The sequence below is a fragment of the Choloepus didactylus genome, chromosome 13 (genome assembly GCF_015220235.1).
Source record: "Choloepus didactylus isolate mChoDid1 chromosome 13, mChoDid1.pri, whole genome shotgun sequence".
In the NCBI taxonomy this organism is placed as follows: Eukaryota; Metazoa; Chordata; class Mammalia; order Pilosa; family Megalonychidae; genus Choloepus; species Choloepus didactylus.
Genome location: NC_051319.1, coordinates 12,878,417 through 12,903,254, shown reverse-complemented (window position 1 = coordinate 12,903,254; position 24,838 = coordinate 12,878,417). Strand labels below are relative to the sequence as shown.

The window sequence follows — 24,838 nt, the reverse complement described above, 5'->3', positions numbered from 1 at the left end:
AGAACAGAAATGAAACAAAATAAAGTTTCAATGGCTGAGAGACCTCAAATAGAGTTAAGAGGTCAATCTGGAGGTTTTTCTTAGGCATTATATAGATATCCCTTTTTAGTTTCTAGTTTATTAGAATAGCTAGAAGGAAATAGCTGAATATGTTGAGCGGTAATCCAGTAGACTTGATTCTTGATGATGATCGTATAACTATATAGCTTTTATTGTGTGACTGTGTGACAATGTAAACCTGGTGACTGACACTCCCTTTAACCAGTGTATGGGCAAATGAGTAATAAAATAATGACAAAAATATATATAAACAATAGGGGGAAAGGAGTATGGGATAGTTTGGGTGTTCTTTTTTTATTTCTTTTTAATTTTTTAAATTGTTTTTTGTATTTTTAAAACAGTTTTTTCTTTATCTTGGAGTAATGAAAATGCTCAAAAATTGATTGTGGCAATGAGTGCACAACTATATGATGATACTGTGTGCCACTTATTGTATACTTTCTCTGGATTATATGATGTGTAAGTATATCTCAATAAAATTGCATTAAAAAAATAAAAGAATAGGTCTGGGCTCTGAGTCCACTGCACCATCAGTCTGTCATGAAAGAACCGAAGATCAGGGTTTGAGGAAAAGATATCCTTATAGAAGGCAAGGAACTAAAGGAAGAAAGGGTTTTTCCCTAATTCCAAGAGGAAATAAGACAATGGAAGAAAGAGGAGGAGGGGGTTTGGTGCTAGGATGAGAGCCAGGAGAAGTCTTTCAAGAAGAGCGAGAGCCCATTGCCCTGGAAGAGCTGTGTGGGTGGATCTGAGAAAGGACCACCACAGGGCTAGTGATACAGGGCCCAGGAACTGCACGGGAGCTGAGCCATCACCTGCAATTTGTCCTGCTTTCATTCCGTGGAGTGTTTCTGACCCCTGCATGAGAAGACTCTATTGGACTGTCCTCCCTTGGGGTCCCTGAGGAGTTTATTCCACCAGCAATGCCCCCCCACACACACACAGATTGCCCAGGAGGACTGGTAGCAAACCCCTTTCCCCGACTCCACTGCCCGTTGCACACAATACCCATGAACCTAAAAACGGAGAGACAGAGGGGTTCTGGACTGGAGCTGTAGTAGAGTAGCTGTAGGGAAGCATCTCTCGCCTGTGAGATGGTGTGAGAATTACTGAATGAATCCTTTTTGAGATGGAAGAGCCCTCTGCCCCACTCCCTGCCCTTTTCCCCCTAAAGTTGAACAATAGTAATTGACAATTCTCTTACCATCCTTAGAATATAAGAATATAAGAAAGGAAATTAAAATTATCCAAAGAAAAATTAGAATGCCATTAATAAATATTTACCTTATTTTTGTTTCAAGGAAGGGCCTGGGCATGATCCTCATTCATTGACAAATATGTACTTCTCACCTTGTTTACTTAGTTCATGAGGATTCTATCAGAGATAACAATGAATAAAAATATTTGATCACCAAGGTAATGGTATTAATTTATTGAAACAGTTTCTTGAAGTGGAAAGACAGCAATTTTTTAGACTAATGATCCCTATATTATCATCACACACTTATTAAACATACTCATGGTATTTCATTTGGCACTAAATGTATCTATATATAAGATAGTTATAAACAAATTAAAGTTCATCTAAATATGTACCAGAAACCTAGAAGAGCTAGACAAGGTTGGAAGCTCCAGCAGCTCATGAGGGTTACAGAGGACACCAAACAGGAATAGAAATGGCTTAATAAATAAATGAAAAGGTTTAAATGCAACAGGGACCCATGTGGGAAGGTAAAATCATACGAAAATGAAGTAATGAATTTAACATAGACATAGGCTAGCTAAATCTCAGCTCTGCTACTTAGCAGCTGTGTGACTTTAGGCAAGTTATTTAAACATTTCCAGTATCCTCATCTGTAAAATGAGAATTAAATGTTAATACCCTTCATCTAGGATTGTGGGTGGATGAGGATGAAAAGCCACAAGTGCAAAGTGCTAGGCATAGAAACTGGCAGATGATTTTGCAGCAAGTATTCATTGCCATTGTTTTTTTTTAACAAATGCTTACATAGTACTTGCTTTGTGCCAGGCACTGTCCTAATCACATGCCCCCCCCCCCAAAAAAAAACCTCGCCCTTGTTTTAGGCACTATTCTTAGCACTTAATTGTTATGAGTACCTGAGAAAGCACCTATGTATCTCTAAGAGTACCTCTAATCTCTTTGAAATAGGTACTATTATCATCATCACCTCCATTCTACAGATAAAGAAATTGAAGCCCAGAAATTAAAAGACTTTCTCAAGATAACGCAGCCAGTAAGACTCAGAGCCGGGATTCAAAGTCAGGCAATCTGCTTCCAGAGGCAGTGCTCTTAACCAAAATGACATCTTTCCACCCCATGCTAGTGTCATTATCATCACCACCACCATTACCTTCTTGGACCATGAATTGAGGGGGAGCCAATGAGGCATTAATGTGTTAATCTTTGTTAATCCATCAACTATTGAAAGTTATGTCCACTTTGCACAACAGATGTCATAAAGTGTGCATGTCACTTTCGTAAACTAAATCATATTTTAAGTGCACAAGTGGGCTTGTTAATGAAAAAAAGTATTTATGGAATATGCTAGAAAGGTTTGAAAGGTTAATAGGACTGCTGAGTCCCTTTCTTGTGGGATTGCTATAAAAATGATCATTCCATTAATATCCCTACTTGTCCCTCAAGTTAATAGAATGACTAAATGTGAAAGCACTTTGTAAACTATTAAAAAATTGTATTGTAAGGTCTGATTGTTTGCCTTTTATACTTTAACAGATGCATAATGGTATTCGTGTGTGTGCATGTGATAGACATACACACATATGAACGTCCTTGGAAAATTTCTCAAAGGATACCTACTACTCTGTCCAAGGTGATTGCCACTGGGGAAGTGGGATTGCTTCTGTGACATGGACTTAACTTCTCTTAAATCCTGTTTAATGAGACCAAATGATAATACAAAGAAAAAATACACTTTTGACCAGCAGGTGGCAATAAAGCATTTATATTTTCAAAAGATTCCTTCCCAAAGGTCCAAGTTTAAGAACTTAGTGTGTTGCATTGTATTTCTAAGGAATCGAACTATTTATTGTCTAGAGGTTGTGCTCTTCCAGATCCTGTGCCTGATGGTTTTCAAGCGGTAAAGAAATTAGAGTATTGTGCTCAACTCCAATGAGCAGTCCCCTTCCTGATACCCCATGGTGTGGTGTGTGATAAGCGCTGTTACCAGGAAAGCACAGGCCTCTGGGAGCGAGGTCTTTTATCTCCAGTTTGCCCCATCTCAGGAACTGTGGGATGATATTAACATGAAACTAATTTTATAAATCCACATTTAAGTTAAATTTACTGCATAAATGGAATGATTACTGGGATATTGTATTGTAGTGTTATAACTGTTTGGTGAATATTTTCCAAGGACTATTTTTCCTGCATTTAAAAATGCAATTCCTTCTCTTTGTTCTTTGCAGAATGGGAAAGAAATCCTGGGAGATTTTGGAAAACCCTTTAGTTTGGTCCCTTTATCCACCAAGTTAATTGCTGGGGAAGTCACAGGAATTCTCAGCAGCCATCTGCCAGCCCTCACCTACCCTCTCCTTTTCTTCATGTGATGTTTCCATGTGTTTCCATTTCACAGACCTGGATAGACCTTAGGTCTACTGGAAGGGCCTGACCTAACCATGAACCCCGAGCTGGGAACAAGTAGCCCCAGCTGCTTAGCAGGGTGGGAACTCAACACAAAGGTTGCTTGATATATGCTTTTTATACAGTGGCAGGACCCCTTCCCCCCTGGGGTATAAATACACAGCACTTCAGCAGCATGGATTTGTCTCTGTGCTGGGTCTCTCCTCTCCCAAGCCAAGTGGGGTATTCATAGCTGCCATCCACTGCCCCTGACCCAAGCTGTTGGCCTTGCAAAGGAGATGGGCCATGATGGGTTCTCTTCCCCTGCTCTTTGGACCCTTTGTGCTATGTGAGTTATAAAATGGTCATTTGCTGAAAGTTTCTGTTGTGCTTGAGCCCGTATTCCCATAATGCACTATATAGCAGCTTGCACCACAGTAATCAGAGAAGATCCTGACAAGGCCCCCTTAATTCTGGGACATTTGTACATGAGGACATTAAGCACATTAGAGCTGTCTGGAACAGACCAGGCCTGGGGTTCAAATGTTTAGATGGCATCAACACTTAATTAAAATCACAGTCTGGCTCGTAAACTGGCGAAGTCTTTAGTCTTCTGCCAAGTGGCTGGGCAACAACAGAGACTCAGCATAAATATGAATTTCTTTTTCCATATATATGTGTGTGTGTATTTATATATATTTATTTTTTTTAACTATACATTTTTAGTGAAGTTATTTGTATGAATTTATAAGTACATTTTTGGCTTGATACTTCTCTGTAACAGCAATTCTCTCCTCAATTAATCTTTATACATTGATAAGGAATGCACATCACTTGTATTATGGCCTTGTTAATTTTGTCAGGAACTTGAAGAACCAAGCATACATAAGGGAGAGGCGTAGGATGGGCTTACACTTTGACTTTAAGAAATTAAATTTGACTTTTCAAATTATACAGTAGCTGGAGGATTAAAATGTAATTATATGTTAACCCAGAATCTTCTATATACCCTTATTTAAAACAAATAAAAATAAAACAGGAAGACATGCTGAGTATCTTGAAGTTTTGTGTGTTCCATGCTCATGTAGGCACATGTTTATTTAAGCTCTTTCTGTGCCACTAACTTTGTAGGAGCCATTTTCAACAATGGCCTATGTAAAAGTGAATATTGGATAATTCAGGAATGGATGCATTTTGCAGTATGTGGAAAAAAAAGCTATGTCTGACAGCATCTTAATCAACTTGTGCTCACTTGCCAAATTGAATAATGTCAGCTACAGCATTATATTAAAGAAAAAAATCCAATAATAACAGGCAAAAAGAAAAAAAAAGAAAAAGAAAAAGGCTTAATTAGTCACAATGGATAATACTGGTGAATGAATTTATCATTTTGAAAAATGGGTAACTGATGTATTTACCCGGCCTTTCCTTTATGAACCATACCATGGGGTAACTAAGTAACAGAAGAAGGAAAGGTTATCTTCATAGAAATATTCCAGGTAATAAATGAAGAAGGAATGATGGAATTGGAATATCAACATTGTTCAAACCCTAATAAATTAATGGATCCAAATATTGATCATGAATAACTGCAAACATCAAGAGAGACAACCAGATATGATGCATTTCTCGATAGAGGCCCAGACTACACCTGTGAATTTGTCCTGCCCCCAAATTCTAAACTGAATCTACTCAAGCCTCTACCAATTTACAAGAAGTCAAATTCTTATTTGAATGGCAACATTTCAGGTTTGATTGTACAATTTTGGGACCTGGAGATGGTGCAAGGGGTGTGGGAAAGCACATATGCTCATTCTTCCGTCTCGATTCCTCCCAGAGATCCTTGGCATGACTGAGAGGTCACTCTCCCCCCTCACCCTGTGACCCAACGTTGGCTGCTTACAGGAATCACCTGAAAAGCTTTTAAAAAGTGTTAATGTTGGGGTCCACCTCAGGTCAATTAAATCAGAACTTTCGGGGTGAGGCCCGGTATGCTTCAACAGCTGCCCAGGTGACTACAGTGGGCAGCCAGGGTAAAGAGCTGGTGTAGAGACACTCGAAAAAAGCAGGCGAAAATCATCATCCTATATATTTGTAAAATGAGTTGAATTTTCAAAAAGTTGGCTCATCTTTCCTCACTGATTCACTGACCCATCTAGTCCACCTATGGACTAAGGATAGGTATCCCTCACTGAGAGGCAGGCATATAGGGTTATAGGTCCAGAAAGCAAAGCTGAATTGGAGAAATCATTCAGAGGGGAAAGGAAGAAGGAGGGGTCCAGGGATCTGGGATGGAAATCACTCAGCAGCAGGAGCCAGAATCAGCCACAATGCATAGTGAAGGTTCAAGCTGCTTGGTAGGCGGTCCAGTAGGGAGAATAAGGATGAGGTTCATAGAGATGTGGGCTGCAAAGTAAACCCGGGAACTCAGGCCTGGAGTTACAGATCACTTGGGTCAGAGGACTGGCCACTGGGAGGCAGTGAGGGTCCAACATTAGTTCCCTGGGAAGTGGATTGATGTGGGCAGGCTTCTTTGCAGAAGCAAAGGCATCACTAGGCAATGCATGAAGCTCTTCCAGAAGGAGCCACTTGCTGAGAAGAACTGGGCTGTCTCTTACAGGTATAGATATTGGAATTATGGAGATTTGCTTTCTGAGTTAAGGCCAAAGAGGGAGAACAAATGCAACATTTGTGCTTACCATGTGCCAGTTTCTTTCACGTATTTCTTGGGTGAGTTTCTTGTTCTAAGCTGGGACCTCTCAGTCTGAGGCAATGTCTCTATCTTAAATAGATTTGGCTTCTTACTCTGAATGTTCTAGTTTATACCTTCCTCAAATATGGAGTTAACTGGAGCTTGATGGGCCTGGTTTCTAGCTTCTAAAATACTGCCTATGTCAACCAACCAAGAACTTATGAAATTGGAAAATATTGAATAAGCAAATCATCCATTTTAATCTAAATACTACTACTAATCATAAGTAACATTTAATTTATTCCTACTGTATGCAAGCTTCTGTACTAAACACTTTAAATGCTTACTTGTATTTAATTCTTATATTCTGTATCTTGATTGTGGTGATAGTTATATGAATGTGTACATGTGATAAAATGCCATAGAATTTTACACAAAGATCTCCCTCCCACAAAAAAAAAACACCTCAAACTGAGTGCATGCAAAAATGGATGAGATTTCAGTGAGCACTGCAGTGTAGTTAATTGTATTGTACCAATCAAGTTGCTACACCATAGTTACATAACATGCCGCTGTTGAGGAAAGGTGGGTAATGGATATATGGGATCTCTCTATACTATTTTTGCAACTTGTGAATATGAAATTATTTCAAAATAAAAGTTAAAATGAAAACCATGTGATACCAATAATATTTTTATCCATAAAAAAAGTTACTAAGTTATTAAGTATCAGAGTGATGGTTGTAACCCAGAACCAATTCACTATCAACTACCCTCAACATAGAAAATCTTCAGATAAAATAGTGATTCCTGATACTCATAGAATGTTTCCAGAATCCAATATGGTCTTTAAAAATATGTAAATAAATTCAATTATAGTACAGAGCTTGAAAGTTAAACTGCAGCACACTTAAAAGCTGGTATAGGAATTGTGATGGGGCTATATCAAGAAACAATAAGAGGATGACATTTCTTTTTTGTAGGCTTCTTTCAGCAATGAATTGTAAAATGTCAACACTTTCTCTCTTACTATTGTAAAACACCAGATATTAGATTAATAGTTACATAGCAATTTCATTCATTTACCAAGGAAAATCTTAGACCTGAGTCATAAATAAGAGACATTGCATTTACTTTGTACAATTCAGTCCTCTCTAATGACAAAGAAATTGGCAACATATTTCCAGAATTCTAATTCCATTGTAGGTAGATGAATCATAGCGTTTTTATATGACACACTTATTAGAAGCCTTTTCACTTCATTTAGTCTTAATTGTAGTGGCAGCGTATCACACTGGATCGATCGCATATGCGTATCTGATCTCAAGGTCTATAAATGTCAGAAACACATGGTAATCAGAGACCCAGGACTTTTTCTTTAATATATTATGTGCCTACAGAATTTAATTCATGAGGTATGAGTCAATGATCTCTACAGTTTTATTAACCGCTTCGTGTCATTTCCTAAATGTTCTCAAAATAAAAAAGAAAATTAGTAATTTCTTTTATTTGATTTGGTGTGACCTGGTCTTATTAAACTCTTGATAATTGGGTATCATGGGCAGAAATAATCCGGGAGACCTGGGGCAAGTGAGTTCTAGTGTGAACTGGGGCTGTGTTCCAACTGGATTCGACTGAGAAGGGAGAGATCCTGATGTGTCCTTCTGTCAGTGTTTGCCCTATTCTTCAGTTCTTTTCCCTAAGCTATCTTTACATGGCAGGGTTTTCTACAACAGAGAAGGAGATGTTGATCTAGGCCCGTGCCCTGTGGGGGTAAGGGATCATTGGAACTGCTGATCTGCAATGAGGAAAACCACACTGAGAGTAATTTCATCAGACAATGACTAAAACATAGCTTTTTGAATGGGCTGTTAGTTTGTCTATGAAAAATCCTACATAGAGAAACTGATTATCATTTTCAAAAAAAAAAAAAATAGAAAAGCTAGTGTGAAACCATTAACATTTTTGAGTATGCCAACGAACTCCCATGTCTTCAGTTTTTGGTCTTACTCATTTGAGACTGATTTCAGTTTCATTAGTGTTTCTTTACAATGTACCTGGAGCTTGAAGATAACAAGTGAATTCTACTCAAATACCAAGTTAGTGTCTTGGGATGTGCTTGGTCATTTAAATTTTTCTAATACCTTCTCAGATACATTTTATTTATCAAAAGAATAAAGTAGATTTGACAAATACATACAATTTCCCTATTGTATTCCACATAATTTTGTTTAGGATACAATAAAGATCATAGGCAACCAGCCCTTAGGTTCATGATAGAGTTAGGAGTTGCTACAAGCAAAAGCGCATAGGACATTTTTGGTCTCTGTGGATCTATTCCTCAAGCTAACAAGATGATGGAGGCTAAGAAACAAGAGCTTATCTGGCTTTGTAAAGACAAAAATTGGGAAGTGATATAAATACAGAAGTATAAGGGCTTGGTTCATTTCACCCATACAATGAAATGCTCTGCAGCTATCAAAATGGTGATATGTGGCTATATTGATTATATTTAATTGCATTTAGATTGCATATTTTTAGCTTAAAAGAATTCAGGACACTCAAGATAGTATGATCCCATTTATATATATGTTTATATATGCATAGAAAATAGCCTGGATAAATAAACACCAGAATATATATGGGAGTTTTATATGGTTGAGAGATTATGGGTAGTTTTCCATTTTTTTTTTTTAAACCTGTATGTAGTCTCTAGCTTTCTAACTTGCTTAAGTTAATTTTGTACTAAAACTTTAAAGAATGAAATCTGACAAAACAAGATCCTATGGTAGCTGGTGCTATAGAAATAGGAAAGTTACCATTCAATTTAATTACCATTATTTACTCAAAAAACACTCAGCAAATGTTTATTGTCTATCTACTATATGCACAGATCTTTGCTCTGTCCTGAAGTATATTTAAATATGAGTAACAAATTCTCTACTGTTATGGTGCTTAATCTTAGTAGTTGAGGAAACACATATATGTGTGTACATACAACCAAAATCAACCCAAAGGCAGAATGAAAGGCATAGGGAAAGAACAAACAGGGTACTGTGGGAAAACAGAGACAGGAGTCAGTGACTGCTAAGTAAGTGACAACAATAAAGCAGAGGACCAGAATGAGAAAATGACACATTCACCAGTATGGAGATGCTTTGGAGGAGCCTGCAATGCCACACCCAAACCAAGCAGAGTGTGTCTGATGGCAGGGCTAAGTCCCATTTAGGTGTAAATTTATCAAAACAAGAAAGAGTTGTTGCTGATGTCTGGCATTATGTGGTCATCAGGAATTACATGGATGTATTGTCATTTAAGGATGAAATATATTTGCCATTGCTTGAACGAGTACTTCCAGTGATGTGTCCGGTGGGTTGTAAGCAGTTGGGACTTTGGAAAGTGCTTATGCAGCTGGGGAGTGACACCATGCTGGGAGAGAGCCAGCAGACATGGTGCAAAGATGTACGGAAGGATAATTTAGGAGCAGTACAGCCCAGCTATCAATTTTGGGATGAATTTTGCTTTCTGGGGACTGGCTACATCTGGATTGAGCAGTTTAGATGCCTGAGAGACCAAGAGGCAGTGACAGTAAGCAATCTCATGGCTATGGTTGTTGATGAGGCATGACTCTCACCACCAAATTACACCACTCACATCCTATTAGTGGACCAATTGTTACTTAGTGGCACACACTTTGCATTCCCTCCCCTGCTTATCCAATTGTTTCGTATGGAGAAAAACCTTTTCAGACTTGGCTGCAAATTTTCCTCTGTCCTTAGAGCTCAATCACATGGTTAAAATGAGGATGCAAATGTTTTCGATAATTACCAAAATCATTAGCATCCAAAGAATTGTGACAATGGAATGTTCTTTCACAAATAAACAGCTATGGCGATTAGCAGATGAGTGTATAAGAACATCAACAATATTATAAGAGAACATCAAATGATCTCATCCTAGTCTCACCCCATGCTTGTGTGTCATTACTCTTCCTGCTTTCCTTGATTAAGCAGGCTCGGAAACCTCTTTATCATTATTCCCATGTAAATGTAGACATATTTTGTGGCCAAACATCAGAACTGGGATCATATTCTGATATCCATAATACTGGATAGAATGTCAATTATATCAATTTATCAAAGGCTGAATTTTCCTGTTCCAAGGAATGAAATTAAATTTAATGAAGTGAACAAAGGAATGGCTGAATTTTGTGTGTGCACACCTCAAGTTTTATCTGATAGTGTCAAGAACTTTTTAATCACTAATAATTAACCTGTCCATTTTATTTAGCAAGCAGGCTGATTTCTTTCCCAAGCTGGTAAAAAAGTGTTATATAGCTATTCATCTGTAATTATGTATAACTTATTTTTGCAACTGGAAGTAGTCATCCATTTAAATTGCAGCTTAACTTGCCACTAAAATATGCAGGAATATGCCTTTTTTTATGCAGAGGGTATTTTCTTAGGAAGTTATTTGATAATTGGATTTTTTCTCACTGAATAGCATTGTAATTTCATCAAGTCCATGGATTATTTTTCAACTGGCAATAATTTGGTTTCTGAATTATTAACTTAAATTTTTTAACTTATTAGACTATTTATTAAGGGTTGATCATATGGGTACATGCAGTTTTCTGGTTACTGAGAAATATAAAGTAAAAGTAAAACAAGGTCCCTGTCCTCTAAGAGCTTAAATCTAATTATGGAAGCAAGACATACAAACTTTAAACAATTGATTAACAATTGTTAATAATTAAGTGTGGACAATACATTAAGAGAAAGGGCAAGAAGTAATCTGAAATACATGGGTCTCTGGACTTTAATGACAGAAAATATAAAAAAATGAAAGCAAACGATGAGGGCATCAAAGGCAGGGGGCTAGCCTGGGAACATTTTTGGAGTCATGATTGACCCTGGCTTATTTAGACATGTGGAGGATTGTTTGGCAAATAGAAACATCTGTGTGTATATAGTGACATACCCTGTGTATTAGTTTTCCATTGCTGCTTTAACAAATCACTACAAACTTAATGGCTTAAAACAGCACTTTATCTCACAGTTCCGTGGACTAGAAGCCTGGTACAGGTCTCACTGGACTAGAATCAAGGTATCTGCAGAGAGCTGTTCCCTTTTGGAGACTCTAGGATAGAATCCATTTTGTTGCCTTTTCTGGTGCTTGAGGCAGTCCACATTCCTTGGTTCATGGCCTAATTTTATCTTAAAAGTCAGTAATATTGCATCTTTCTAATAATTCTTCTGTAGCCACATCTCCTTCTCTCCACAGCTGGGAAAGCAGCTTTGTTTTTAAGGACTTATGTGATTAGCTTGGGCCCATCTGGATAATCCAGGTTAATCTCCAAGGATTAGAATGTGGGCAGTTTTTGGTAGAAGCCATATTTCTACCTACTGTATATATCTTGGAAAGAACTGAGAAGTAGGATTTAGTAAGTAAAAATAAGCAGATGATAAATGGCTTTGAATGCTATCATGAGAGTAAGTCCTATACACACTGGGGAGCCTTTGAGTGGGGACATGAAAGGGATATGATGGAATCAGTGCTTTAAGATCTGTATGAATTTGATGCATGAGATGAATTGAAGTACAGGAGAAACTCTTCCAAGGATAACAGTAAAATAGCTCTTGTTATAATCCCAAGTGAGGATCTAAGAACCTAAAGCTGTGGTATGGGAATAGAAAGAAAGGGATTAGAGAACATTTGGAAGAAATATTCAAGAGATCAGGAAGTTGATTGATTTGCAGGTGGTGTTCCAGTTTGCTAAAGCTGCTGGAGTACAATATACCAGAAATGGATTGGCTTTTATAAAAGCCAATGAAAGGAGACTCGGGCAAGATGGCAGCATAGAGAGGAGTGGAAGCTAAGTAGTCCCCCTGGAACAACTATAAAAAACCAGAAACAACTAGTAAATAATCCAGAATAACTGTGGGGGGACAAACGAGACCATCCATTCATCATACACCAACCTGAATTGGGAGGAATGCCCGAGAACACAGCATAAAATCTGTAAGTAAAACCTGCGGAACCAAGTCGGGAGACCCCTCCCCCATAGCCCGAGCTGCGGAGCCGCGTGGTGCCAGAGAGAAGCTCTCTCCCAGCAAGTGAATACAGCTCAGCTGAGCTCCAACTGGGGTTTTAAGTAGTGAGTGTGAACTGCTCACTACAGGTACGCAGCCCCAAAAAACAGACAGAGGCTTTGGGTGACGACTGACCTGGGAGAGCTGGAGGGTTGCCTTGGACTGGGTCTGAAGGGGACTATCTGTTTCTTTTTTGGCTCAGTGGAGAAAGCCCCAGTCATTTTCAGTTTCCAGGGCTGTGACTCTGGGAAGGGTGGAGACAGCACAAGCAGAGAGAGAGACCATTGAAATGCTAATGACCTCCACCTGAGGGGTCTGTCTTCTCTAGGAGGAAAGGGGTGGGGCCCTTTCCATTCAGAACCAGACCCCAGAGCCTGGGGGAACACGGCCATACCTCCTCACACCAGTCAAGAATTATAGGCTAACAGGCATCACCTCCTGGGCAGAAAAGCACAGTGACCCGAGGCATCAAAGGGTGGAGCAATTTTCTAAGGCACACCCGCAGCGAAACCAGATACTGAATATTTCTCCCCTCTGGGACCTGAGCCTGTTCTGGTCTGGGAAAACCTGATTTGGATAACCAAGGAAACCATGCCTAGACAACAGAAAATTACAACCTACACTAAGAAAAACAAAGTTATGGCCCAGTCAAAGGAACAAACGTACACTTCAACTGAGATACAGGAATTTAAACAACTAATGCTAAATCAATTCAAAAAGTTTAGAGAAGATATTGCAAAAGAGATAGAGGCTGTAAAGGAAGCATTGGACATGTATATGGCAGAAATCAAAAGTTCAAAAAACCTACTAGTAGAATCTATGGAAATGAAAGGCACAACACAAGAGATGAAAGACACAATGGAAACATACAACAGCAGATCTCAAGAGGCAGAAGAAAACACTCAGGAACTGGAGAACAAAACACCTGAAAGCGTACACGCAAAGGAGCAGATGGAGAAAAGAATGAAAAAATATGAGCAACATCTCCGGGAACTCAAGGATGAAACAAAGTACAATAAGGTACGTATCATTGGTGTCCCAGAAGGAGAAGAGAAGGAAAAGGGGGCAGAAGCAATAATAGAGGAAATAATTAATGAAAATTTCTCATCTCTTATGAAAGACATAAAATTACAGATCCAAGAAGCGCAGCGTACTCCAAACAGAAGAGATATGAACAGGCCTACGCCAAGACACAATAATCAGATTATCAAATGTCAAAGACAAAGAGAGAATCCTGAAAGCAGCAAGAGAAAAGCAATCCATTACATACAAAGGAAGCTTAATAAGACTATGTGCGGATCTCTCAGCAGAAACCATGGAGGCAAGAAGGAAGTGGTGTGATATATTTAAGATACTGAAAGAGAAAAACCACCAACCAAGAATCCTATATCCAGCAAAGCTGTCCTTCAAATATGAGGGAGAGCTCAAAATATTTTCTGACAAACAGACAATGAGAGACTTTGTGAACAAGACACCTGCCCTACAGGAAATACTAAAGGGAGCACTACAGGGTGATAGAAGACAGGAGTGTGTGGTTTGGAACACAATTTTGGGAGATGGTAGCACAACAATGTAAGTACACTGAACAAAGGTAACTATGAATACGGTTGAGAGAGAAAGATGGGGAGCATGTGAGACACCACAAGAAAGGAGGAAAGATAACGACTGGGACTGTGTAACTTGGTGAAATCTAGAGTATTCAACAATTGTGATAAAATGTACAAATATGTTCTTTTACGAGGGAGAACAAGCAAATGTCAACCTTGCAAGGTGTTAAAAATGGGGAGGCATTGGGGGAGGGATGCAATCAGCATAAACTAGAGACTGTAACTAATAGAATCATTGTATTATGCTTCCTTTAATGTAACAAAGGTGATATACCAAGGTGAATGCAGATAAGAGGGGGGGATAGGGGAGGCATGTTAGACACTTGACATTGGTGGTATTGTCTGATTCTTTATTCTACTTTGATTTAAGGTTATTTTTCCTTTTGCTGCTTCCTAGCTGTCATTTTTTTTGTTTCCTCTTTCTTTTGCCTCTCTACCTTCTTTGACTCTCCCTTCTGCCTTGTGGAAGAAATGTAGATGCTCTTGCTTAGTATGAGCAGAATGTTCAATTAGGATGAACTTAAATGTTTGGAAATGAACAGGGGTGTTGGTAGCAAGATGTGAGAATAACTAACAGCACCGAATGATGTGTGAATGAGGTGGAAAGGGGAAGCTCAGAGTCATATATGTCACCAGAAGGAAAGTTGGAGGTCAAAAGATGGAAATGTCTAAAACTGAATCCTATGGTGGGCAATGTCCATGATCAACTGTACAAATACTAGAAATCACTTCCATGAACCAGAACAAATGTATGACAATACAATTAGAAGTTAATAATAGAGGGGCATATAGGGAAGAACTATATACCTATTACAAACTATATACTACAGTTAGTAGTATTTCAACATTTTTTCCTAAACAGTAACAAACGTACTATATCAATACTAGGAGTCAACAATTGAGGGGGGTTGGTTAGGGATAGGGGAGGTTTAGAGTTTCCTTTTCTTTTTTTATTTTTTCATCTTTCACTTTATTTCTTGTCTGAAGTAATGAAATGTTTCCAAAAATTGAACAAAAATTAAGTGTGATGGATGCACAGCTGTATGAGGGTACCAGGGGCAAGGGATTGTACACTTTGGATCTTTGGATAATTGTATGGTATCTGAACAATCTCAATAAAAATAAAAAATAAAAAAATTTTTTTTCTCAGATAAACATAAAAAAAAAAAAAGCCAATGAAAGGCCTGTACCTCAAAGGAATTTGTCGAAAAGGTGAAGAGGCAGCCAATGCAATGAGAGAAAATATTTGGAAACCATGTATCTGATAAGAGACTGATATCTTGCATATACAAAGAAATCCTACAACTCAATGACAATAGTACAAACAGCCCAATTATAAAATGGGCAAAAGATATGAAAAGACAGTTCTCCAAAGAGGAAATACAAAGGGCTAAAAAACACATGAAAAAATGTTCATCTTCACTAGCTATTAGGGAAATGCAAATTAATATCACAATGAGCTATCATCTCACACCAGTTAGAATGATTGCCATTAAACAGACAGGAAACTACAAATGCTGGAGGGGATGTGGAGAAATTGGAACTCTTATTCATTGCTGGTGGGAATGTATAATGGTACAGCCACTGTGGAAGACAGTTTGGTGGTTCCTCAGAAAACTAGATGTTGAGTTACCTCACAATCCTGCAATTTCACTTCTCAGTATATAACCAGAAGATCTGAAAACAGTGACATGAAGAGATATTTGCACACCGATGTTCATAGCGGCATTGTTCACATTGCCAAGAGATGGAAACAATCCAAATGTCCTTCAAATGATGAATGGATAAACAAAATGTGATATATACACATAATGGAATATTATGCAGCAGTAAGAAGGAATTAGGTCATGAACATATGGCAACATGGAGGAACCTTGAAGACATAATGCTAAGTGAAATAAGCCAGACACAAAAGGAGAGATATTGTATGTTACCACTTATGTGAACTCCATGAAAAATGTAAAATAAGTGTCTTATAATGTAGAATATAGGGGAACTAGAGATAGACAGAAGCTAGTGAAGAGGGAATGATAAGCTAATATGTACAGGTATGATCATGAGGGTGAACTTAATGGTATGGGAATGGTCAGGTGTGATATCATCCATTAATGAGATTATAAGTATCAGTGATGCATTGAAGGCGAACAACCATATTTGTTAATGGTTGTTAAAAGACATGTAACCCACAGAGTAGCACCATAAATATAAATAAGTGTTAACACCGTGTATTTATAAGGCATGACACTGGTGCAGAACGTCAACAACAGATTGGTGTATGAAAAAACTACTCATTACATATTACAGACTATATTTACTAGGAATATCTTACCAAAACTATACTAATACTGGGAATGAATAATTAGCAGCTGATAAGAGCTCTGGGATGTTTTATGTTATGATAATTGTTTAAAGTTGAGAGTGATGATGATGGTACAACTAAGTGATGATTATGTAAGAAACTGACCATTTATCTTGGGATAGAATATATATTAAGTGAAATTAGGAACCCACTACTTAATAAACTAGGCCCTCCTAGAGCTGTAAATGGGAAGCTGAGCCTTCCTATAATTATGCCTAAGAGGTACCTCCCAGGAAACTCTTTTGTTGTTCAGATGTGGCCTTTCTCTTTATAAGCCCAACTCAGCAAATAAATTCATTAACCTCCTCCCCACCATGAGGGACATGACTCCCAGGAATGAGCCTGGCCTGGCAGTGAGGGTTTGAAAATGCCTACTTGACCAAAAGGGGGAAAAAGAAACATAACAAGCTGAGGTTACAGTGGCTGAGAGATCCCAAATAGAGTTGAGAGGCTATCCTAGAGGTTTCTCTTATGCAAGCCCCAGCTAGGCATCCCAAATGGCCACAGTATGCCATGCCCTTACCAAAAGTAGTCCTCAAATACATACGTCCCTACCTGAGATTCTATAAAAGATTCACTCACTAAGTTTTATCTCTCAGAAACTGAAATCAACCGGAGTGTTCCTATGCCAGAAAAGTCCTAAAACTCAGAGGCAGCAGCCTCTTTAAGGTCAACAATCAGATGCAGCCCCCTTTCCCATACTGTTGACAACCCCTTTAAATATGAACAAGTTAGGGTGGTCATTACCTAGACACCCCTGAAGATGAAGAGAGAGATTGAGAGGAAGGGGTAGCAACAACAAGATAAGATTTAACAAAGGTCTGTGAATAGTGAAACTTTATATAAATATACACACATTTTTAGATGATAAGGTGTAATAGCTGGAAGGAGGTAAATGATGTGGTGGAACTGTAACCTATAACATTCTTTGAAATTTCCCTATAGCTACTCATTGAATTGTGCTTTGAAAATCTTTACCTTTCTGTGTATAACCTATATTTCACAATAAGAAAAGAACTGAAACTGTGGTACTGTAACCCACAACAATTTTTGAAATTACCTATATAACTGCCTGTTGAGCTCTATATTAAAAGTTAACACCTTGCTGTATGTATGTTACATTTTACAATAATGGAAATAGCTGAAGTTGTGGAACTGTGACCCATGACATTCTTTGAAATTTGCTCTCTACTTGTTAAATCATACTTTGAAAGTTATCACTGTTATGTATGCATGTTAAAGTTCACAATAAAAAATGCATTTAAAAAAGCCAATAAAAGGGGATTTATTAGGTTACAAATTTACAGTTCTAAGGCCATAAAAATGTCCAAAGTAAGGCATCGACAAGAGGACACCTTCACTGGAGAAAGGCCTATGGCATCCAGAACACCTCTGTCAGCTGGGAAGGCACGTGGCTGGCATCTGCTGATCCTTTGTTCCCAGGTTGCATTGCTTTCAGCTTCTGATTCCAGCAGCTTTCTATTTAAGCATTCATGGGTTCTCACTTAGCTTTTCTGGGGCAAACTCTGGGCTTCACCTCTTAGCTTGGCATCTTCAAATGTCTTTCTCTGGTCTGTGTTGGCTCTGAGCCCACTCTCTGTCCGTGAGTTCTCTTACAGACTCTAGTAAACTAATTAAAACACACCTTGCATGGGTGGGGCCACATCTCCATGGAAACAACCTAATCAAAATGTCCAACCCACAATAGGTCTGCCCCCACAAGATTGGATTAAAAGAACGTAGTCTTTTAGGGGGTATATAACAGATTCAAACCAGCACAGGTGGTGAAGAAAGGGGATGGGTTTTATCTTTCTTTTTCTCTACTCCTTTAGAGCAGTAGAAAGCCATTACTTACAAGGATCTTGCAGTGAAAATTTTTGCAAAGACAAAAAAATCCTTTAAAAGACCCTATACACTAGCATACATTATGAGATGAATAATGTGCTAGTATGTAAATTTGTTTTATGCATAGAACATATATAATTGAAATTAAGTGTATTAAAGTGATGCTTTTTCTATGTAATCAGTGAAAATTCTAAAACCCAATTATTGGAAAAGTCAGTTGAGAAAATTAAACTGGTTTCCATGAAAGAGGAAGGCTCAAAGTTTCATTTTCCAGAAAGCTAAGATACTGTTATAAGCATCCTTGGAAAGTTTTCTCAATGAAAAGATGAGACCAAAGACTTGGTTAACAATTTTGGAAAATGAAGAGCCTTCATTGTCCATTACAACTGACTTATAGAAAGGTCTACTTTTGCTGTGGCACGTGGTTCTGAGCACATGTGTGTGGCCGCATTAAAAACAGGGGTCTGTCCCAAAGCCCAGGCAGCCCTGTTCATTAGGAGCCGCTATTGGGGGCAAAGAGTCATATCAGGTTTGGACTACTGATTCAAGATTCAGTTTATTTCAACCTCATCTTCACCAACAGAGTATCCAAAATTAATTCAAGTTAAATACACAGTGGCCAAAAAGATATTCTAGAACAGCAGTGGAGAATAGAAGTCTTGACAGACATGAAGCAGGATTCTTTTATGTATATATGTATGTTTATATCTTTGAGCCATGTTTTTGTTGTAAACACTGAAGTGTGCTTGATTACATTAATCATAGAACACTTAAAAGTCTCTGACTACATTAACGTAAATTAGAAAGCGTTGTGGTTTTTTTTTTTCCTTATGTGGATTTTGAACTAATGCTGATACATTCCCTATCCACTAATCACAGATTTTACATAAGTCTACTCTTCAGGGGAGGGAGCTGTGGAGAAAGGACTCTGAGGTCCAGAAATGAACCTTTACCTCACTTAATAGTTTTATTAGTTTTCTGTGGAACAATATAGAGAACATCATTCATGGCAGATTATGTTATTGCCTCAAAGGATTGGTAGACATTTAAGTCATCAATAATATAGACTGAGTGAAAAAAGTAAGTTGCAGAAAATCTCAGTTTGCCAGGGCTTCTGTAACAAATACCTCATGGATTGGCTGGCTTAAACAACAGAATTTATTGTCTCACAGTTGGGGAGGCTAAACATTCAAATCAAGGTGTTGGCAGGCCATGCTTTCTCCAAGGTCTGTAGCATTCTGGTGGCAGCTTGCCAACAATCCTAATTCAATCTCTGCCTCCTTCTCATGGCCATCTCTCTCTATGCATCTGTCTTCTCCTGATTGAGCCCAAATTTCCTCTGCCTGTAAGGATTCAAGTCACATTTGATTAAGGCCCACCATGATTCCATTTGGCCTCACCTGAACTTAATAACATCTTCAAAGATCCTATTTACAAATGAGTTCACATCCCCAGGATTGGAGATTATGACTTGAACACGTCTTTGTGGGGGACATGATTGAATCCATAACACAGAACATGTACAGAGTGATGGTGTTTTTGTAAAAATAAAAAAAACAAAATAACTTTTTCATTACAAAGGGTACATATTTATTAAAGAAAATTTAGATACGTAGGGAAAAATCTCTACTATCGTTCCTCTACTCAAGCACAATCACTATTCAAAGTGAGAAAAATGTTATTTTTTAAATTGAGTTTTACTGAGATATATTCACATACCATACAATCATTTACAGTTTACAATCAGTTGTTCACAGTACCATCATATAGTTGTGCATTTATCACCACAATCAATTTTTGATCATTTTCCTTACTCCAAAAAATAAATAAATAAAAATAAGAATAAAAATAAAAGTATAAAAGAACACCTAAAACATTCCACCAGCCCCCAACGCATTCCATTTTTCATTTAAATTTTGTCCCCATTTTTCTACTCATCTGTCCATACACTGGACAAAGGGAGTGTGAGCACAAGGTTTTCACAATCACACAGTCGCACTGTGTAAGCTACATAGTTATACAATCGTCTTCAAGAATCAAGGTTGGCAGAGGCCTGCCGGAAGCCAAGATGGCACATAGGTGTGTTGTGGGCCATGGTTGGTGCCTTTTCAGTATCTGAGCTGGGGTTTTATAAGAGGTTTTGGCCAACACCAGATGAAATGTTAATTGAAGCAGTTCTAAAAAACAAGTTTGATGTGCAGAAAGCTTTGGCAGTGGTTCTGGAGCAAGATGAAATGCAGAACTTGAAGGTCAAAAATGAGGGGCAGTATCTACAGGAAAGATAGCAAAAGGTAGGGAGTTTTATGTTCTTTGTTTGAAGTTTCAGCTGATAACGTTCAAAGCTATTGTGCTTCGTCAGCAAACCATTTGGATTGCAGTAGCACTCCCTTTGATATTTCTGGCCCAGTAGCAAAATACGGATTATATCATAACTCTTCAGTTATACCAAGTCAATGTTTACTTCATAAAAAACGAAACTTGACAGACCTAGAAGTGAAAAGAAACAAGAATCATGTAAGTTAACATAAGAGCTGTCACTAGCTGACCTGATTAACGATATGCCAAGAAATTCATTTTATGAATCATGTAAAAGTCAGCCATCAGTAAGATTATCATCCACTCACAGCCTGGAAAGCCACATTTCAAAGAGTCTAGATGCTGATTTGTTACAACTTCATCTACCTGAATGTGTTTACAAGGACAATTCTGAGTTCAAAGGGATAGCAGATTTAAAATTCCTAATGAAAAAGAACCCACCTACTAACTCTTTATGTATTCAAAATAAGCCACTGCCCAATTTCCAAAAAATACCTGTGCAAAACTGTTCAGAAAGTTTAAATAATCCTCCACACTTAACTAGCTCATTGGAAAATGTGACTCTTGATAATTTAAATGCTGGAGAAAAGACTGAACTTGGAAATATTTCTTTAGTTGAACGAAGTGCCAAGAATTACATTTTTAAAAATGACTATTTGCAGTTGTCCCAATGTGAAACTCCATCCCTAGCTGAACTGTTTCAGGAACACAAAGAAAACAATCCAAGTGGTGCTTTACTTTATCTCGTCCTTGTAACCAGCCATCTGCCAGTTTCGCAGATCAAAGTTTGGGGTCCTTTCCCCTGTCACAATGAGCAAATCGGTGTCAGTCTTTAACTGGAATCTCAGAATTAACAGGATCTCTGTCATCTTTGGTGTTTTGTAAAGCTTCTCCTACAAGAGATCTTGAGAATTTGTCACTTTCTGACTTGATCACAGGAACGATTGAGGTAGACAAATCTCAGATTAAGAAAGATTCCTTTAACCCCAGTTTATCTGAAATGAGTTTTCCTGGAATAGATTCAAATATTGATCTGAGCGTTCTTATAAAAAACCCAGAGTTTGTTCCAAAACCTATAGTAGACCAATCAGCTGCACCAATATCAGGAACTAAAGTTCTAAGCTCAAAGTTAGGAAAACATTCCAATTCCACTAAAGACAATAAGAAAAACAATGAAGTCTGTCTGACTAGGAAACCTCCTGTTTCTCTCTCTTGGACCAAGGCCCTTGCTGCTAGACCTTCAGCTTTTGCTTCAACACTGTGTTTTCATTACCAAAAATCTGCAAGTGACTCACCTCTGACCTTTATGACTTTTCTTTGTAGCAGACAAGTTCAAGATATAAAGGACAAAGAAATAAGTCCTCTCATAGCTATAACACCATTTGACTTCAAATCAGCGTCTCCTGATGACATTGTAAAGGCTAATCAAAAGAAGGCTTTTCCTAGAGAATAGTAACAAAAGGAAAACTTATCTATTGTAGAGCTTTTTATTTTATATCAGTTCAAAGTCTTTATTAGGATCACTTAATATTATGGGATTTGAGTTGTGATTTTTTATTACAATTGTCTTAAGTGAGTTGATAACTGTAGTTGAGATGTCTTTTTTTGCACTGAAATTTTAAAAACATATCCTTAGCAATAACTGACTTTATTAAATTGATAGCCTATGTTCTAGTTTGCTAATGCTGCCAGAATGCAAAACACCAGAGATGGATTGGCTTTTATAAAGGGGGTTTATTTGGTTACACAGTTACAGTCTTAAGGCCATAAAGTGTCCAAGGTAAGGCATCAGCAATCTGGTACCTTCACTGGAGGATGGCCAATGGTGTCCGGAAAACCTCTGTTAGCTAGGAAGGCACGTGGCTGGCATCTGCTCCAAAGTTCTGGTTTCAAAATGGCTTTCTCCCAGGACATTCCTCTGTAGGCTGCAGTTCCTCAAAAACATCACTCTTAGTTGCATTTGGGGTATTTGTCCTCTCTTAGCTTCTCCAGAGCAAGAGTCTGCTTTCAATGGCCATCTTCAAAATGTCTCTCATATGCAGCTACTCTCTCAGCTTCTGTGCATTCTTCAAAGTGTCCCTCTTGGCTGTAGCAAGCTTGCTCCTTCTGTCTGATCTTATATAGTGCCCCAGTAATTTAATTCAGACCCACCCTGTATGGGCGGACCAACACCTCCATGGAAGTTATCCAATCAGAGTCATCACCCACAGTTGGGTGAAGCACAAAGAATTACAGTCTAATTAACACTGATAGGTCTGCCCACACAAGATTACATTAAAGATAATGGCATTTGGGGGGACATAATACATTCAAACTGGCACAGCCTATAATGGGATCTGTTTATAAACTGTGTATGGAGACTTACTTGATATTGTGAAATCAAACCTCAGATATTTTTGTTTGAAATATTCAACTTTATACATTTTTATGATGAGAAGTTTTCTTTTACAAATTTTTTTGTGTGTTTTGTTCTCAAAGGAAAAGCTATCACTTGGGATTATGGTTCAGTGATGAGGAGTCTCCTTATGATACATGGCATAGCATGGTTAAGACATAATTATATTTAAAAGTATTATTTGTATCATTCCCATTTTCATTACTTCTCCATAGATGGATATGAACATTTTTATATTTGAAATACTTAAAATTCCTGACTTTTAAGAATAACTTTAGGGAGTTATTGAAATACATTTTTCATGATAATAAAATGAAAACCCTTTAAGAGACTATGTAAATATTGAAGTTGGATTAATACATAAATCAATTTTTATAAATTTTCAAAACCATTTGTCCTAAATGCACACATTAAAATAAAATACATGGACAATGTTTAGAAAAAAAAAAGGAACAAGGTTATTGGGTTGCAGTTTGACAGTTTTAGGTATTTCCTTCTAGCTATTCCAATACACTAAAAACTAAAAAGGGATTTCTATATAGCGCATAAGAATACCCTCCATAGTGACCTCTCAACTCCGTTTGAGATCTCTTAGTCACTGAAACTTTATTTTGTTTCATTTCTCTTCCCCCTTTCAGTCAAGAAAACTTTCTCAATCCCACAATGCCGGGTCCAGGCTTATTCTGGGAGTCATATACTGCGTTGCCAGGGAGATCTACACCCCTGGGAGTCAAGTCCCAGCTAGCGGGAAGGGCAGTGAGTTTACCTGCCAAGTGGGCTTAGAGAGAGAGAGAGGCTGTATCTGAGCAAAAAAGAGGTTCTCTGGGGGAGCCTTTTAGGCACAATTATAAGTAGGCTTAGCCTCTCCTTTGTAGTAGCAAGTTACATAAGGGCAAGCCCCAAGATCGAGGGCCCAGCCTACTAAATTGGTAGTCCTAAATGTTTGTGAGAATATCAGTAATAATCCAGGTGGGGAAGTTTATATTTCCACATTTTCCCCCAGTTCTTCAGGGAGGCCCTGCAAATATGTTTTTATTCTCTGCCTAAATTGCTTTGGGATGTATCGGGATTTCACACTAACCTATACAAACCTACCTACCTTTCATTAAAAAGGGTACTTATTTGTTAAAGAAAATTTAGTTACATGGGGAAAAATCACCGCTATCATTCCTCTACTCAAACACAATCACTATTCAAAGTGAGTAAAATGTTATTTAAAAAAAATCACAACCCCACTTTCCAAAAATGTTTTTGAAAATAAGAATGGTTGACTGCCACCTCAAAAATGTCCTGTAAAAGTGTTTCAAGTGTTGGACAAAGTTCTAATTGTTGGAGTAGACAGAGAAATGAATGGTTTTTGGTAATCAATGCAGTCAGTGAGAAAGTGACCATATAATCCATTGAGAGCCTGTCCTTCTGCCAGGTGCTGGCTGGAGAAAAGGGGAAGCAGAGATGAGTACTGGGGATTGAATGATATCCCCCATAAAGATATGTGCAAGTCCTAACTCTCAGTCCTGTGGGGGCTTATAAACAGGAACTTTGAAGATGTTATTATTTGTTAAGGTGTAGGTCCTATTCAGAGATCCTTTTTAGATGAGGCCAAATTGAATGAGCATGGGCCTTAATCCAATATGGCTGAAGTTCTTAAAAGCAAAGGAAATTGGACATAGAAGATGCCAGAGAATGAGACAGATCATATGTGAAAGATACAGAGATGCAAATTAAAGAACCTTAAGGATTGTGGCAAACTAGCACCAGAAAGCTACAGATTCTGGAAGAAAGCATGGCTGGTCAATACCTTGATTTTGGACTTTTAGCCTCCCAAACTGTGAGCCAGTAAATTCCCATTGTTTAAGTTGAACAGTTTTGCTA

General features: G+C 38.0%; 1 pseudogene; it reads left to right on the top strand.

Annotated features, from left to right (window-relative positions):
• The first annotated feature begins 20,348 nt into the window (after positions 1–20,348).
• LOC119508433 lies at positions 20,349–22,024 on the top strand (annotated as a pseudogene).
• The last annotated feature ends 2,814 nt before the right edge of the window (positions 22,025–24,838 follow it).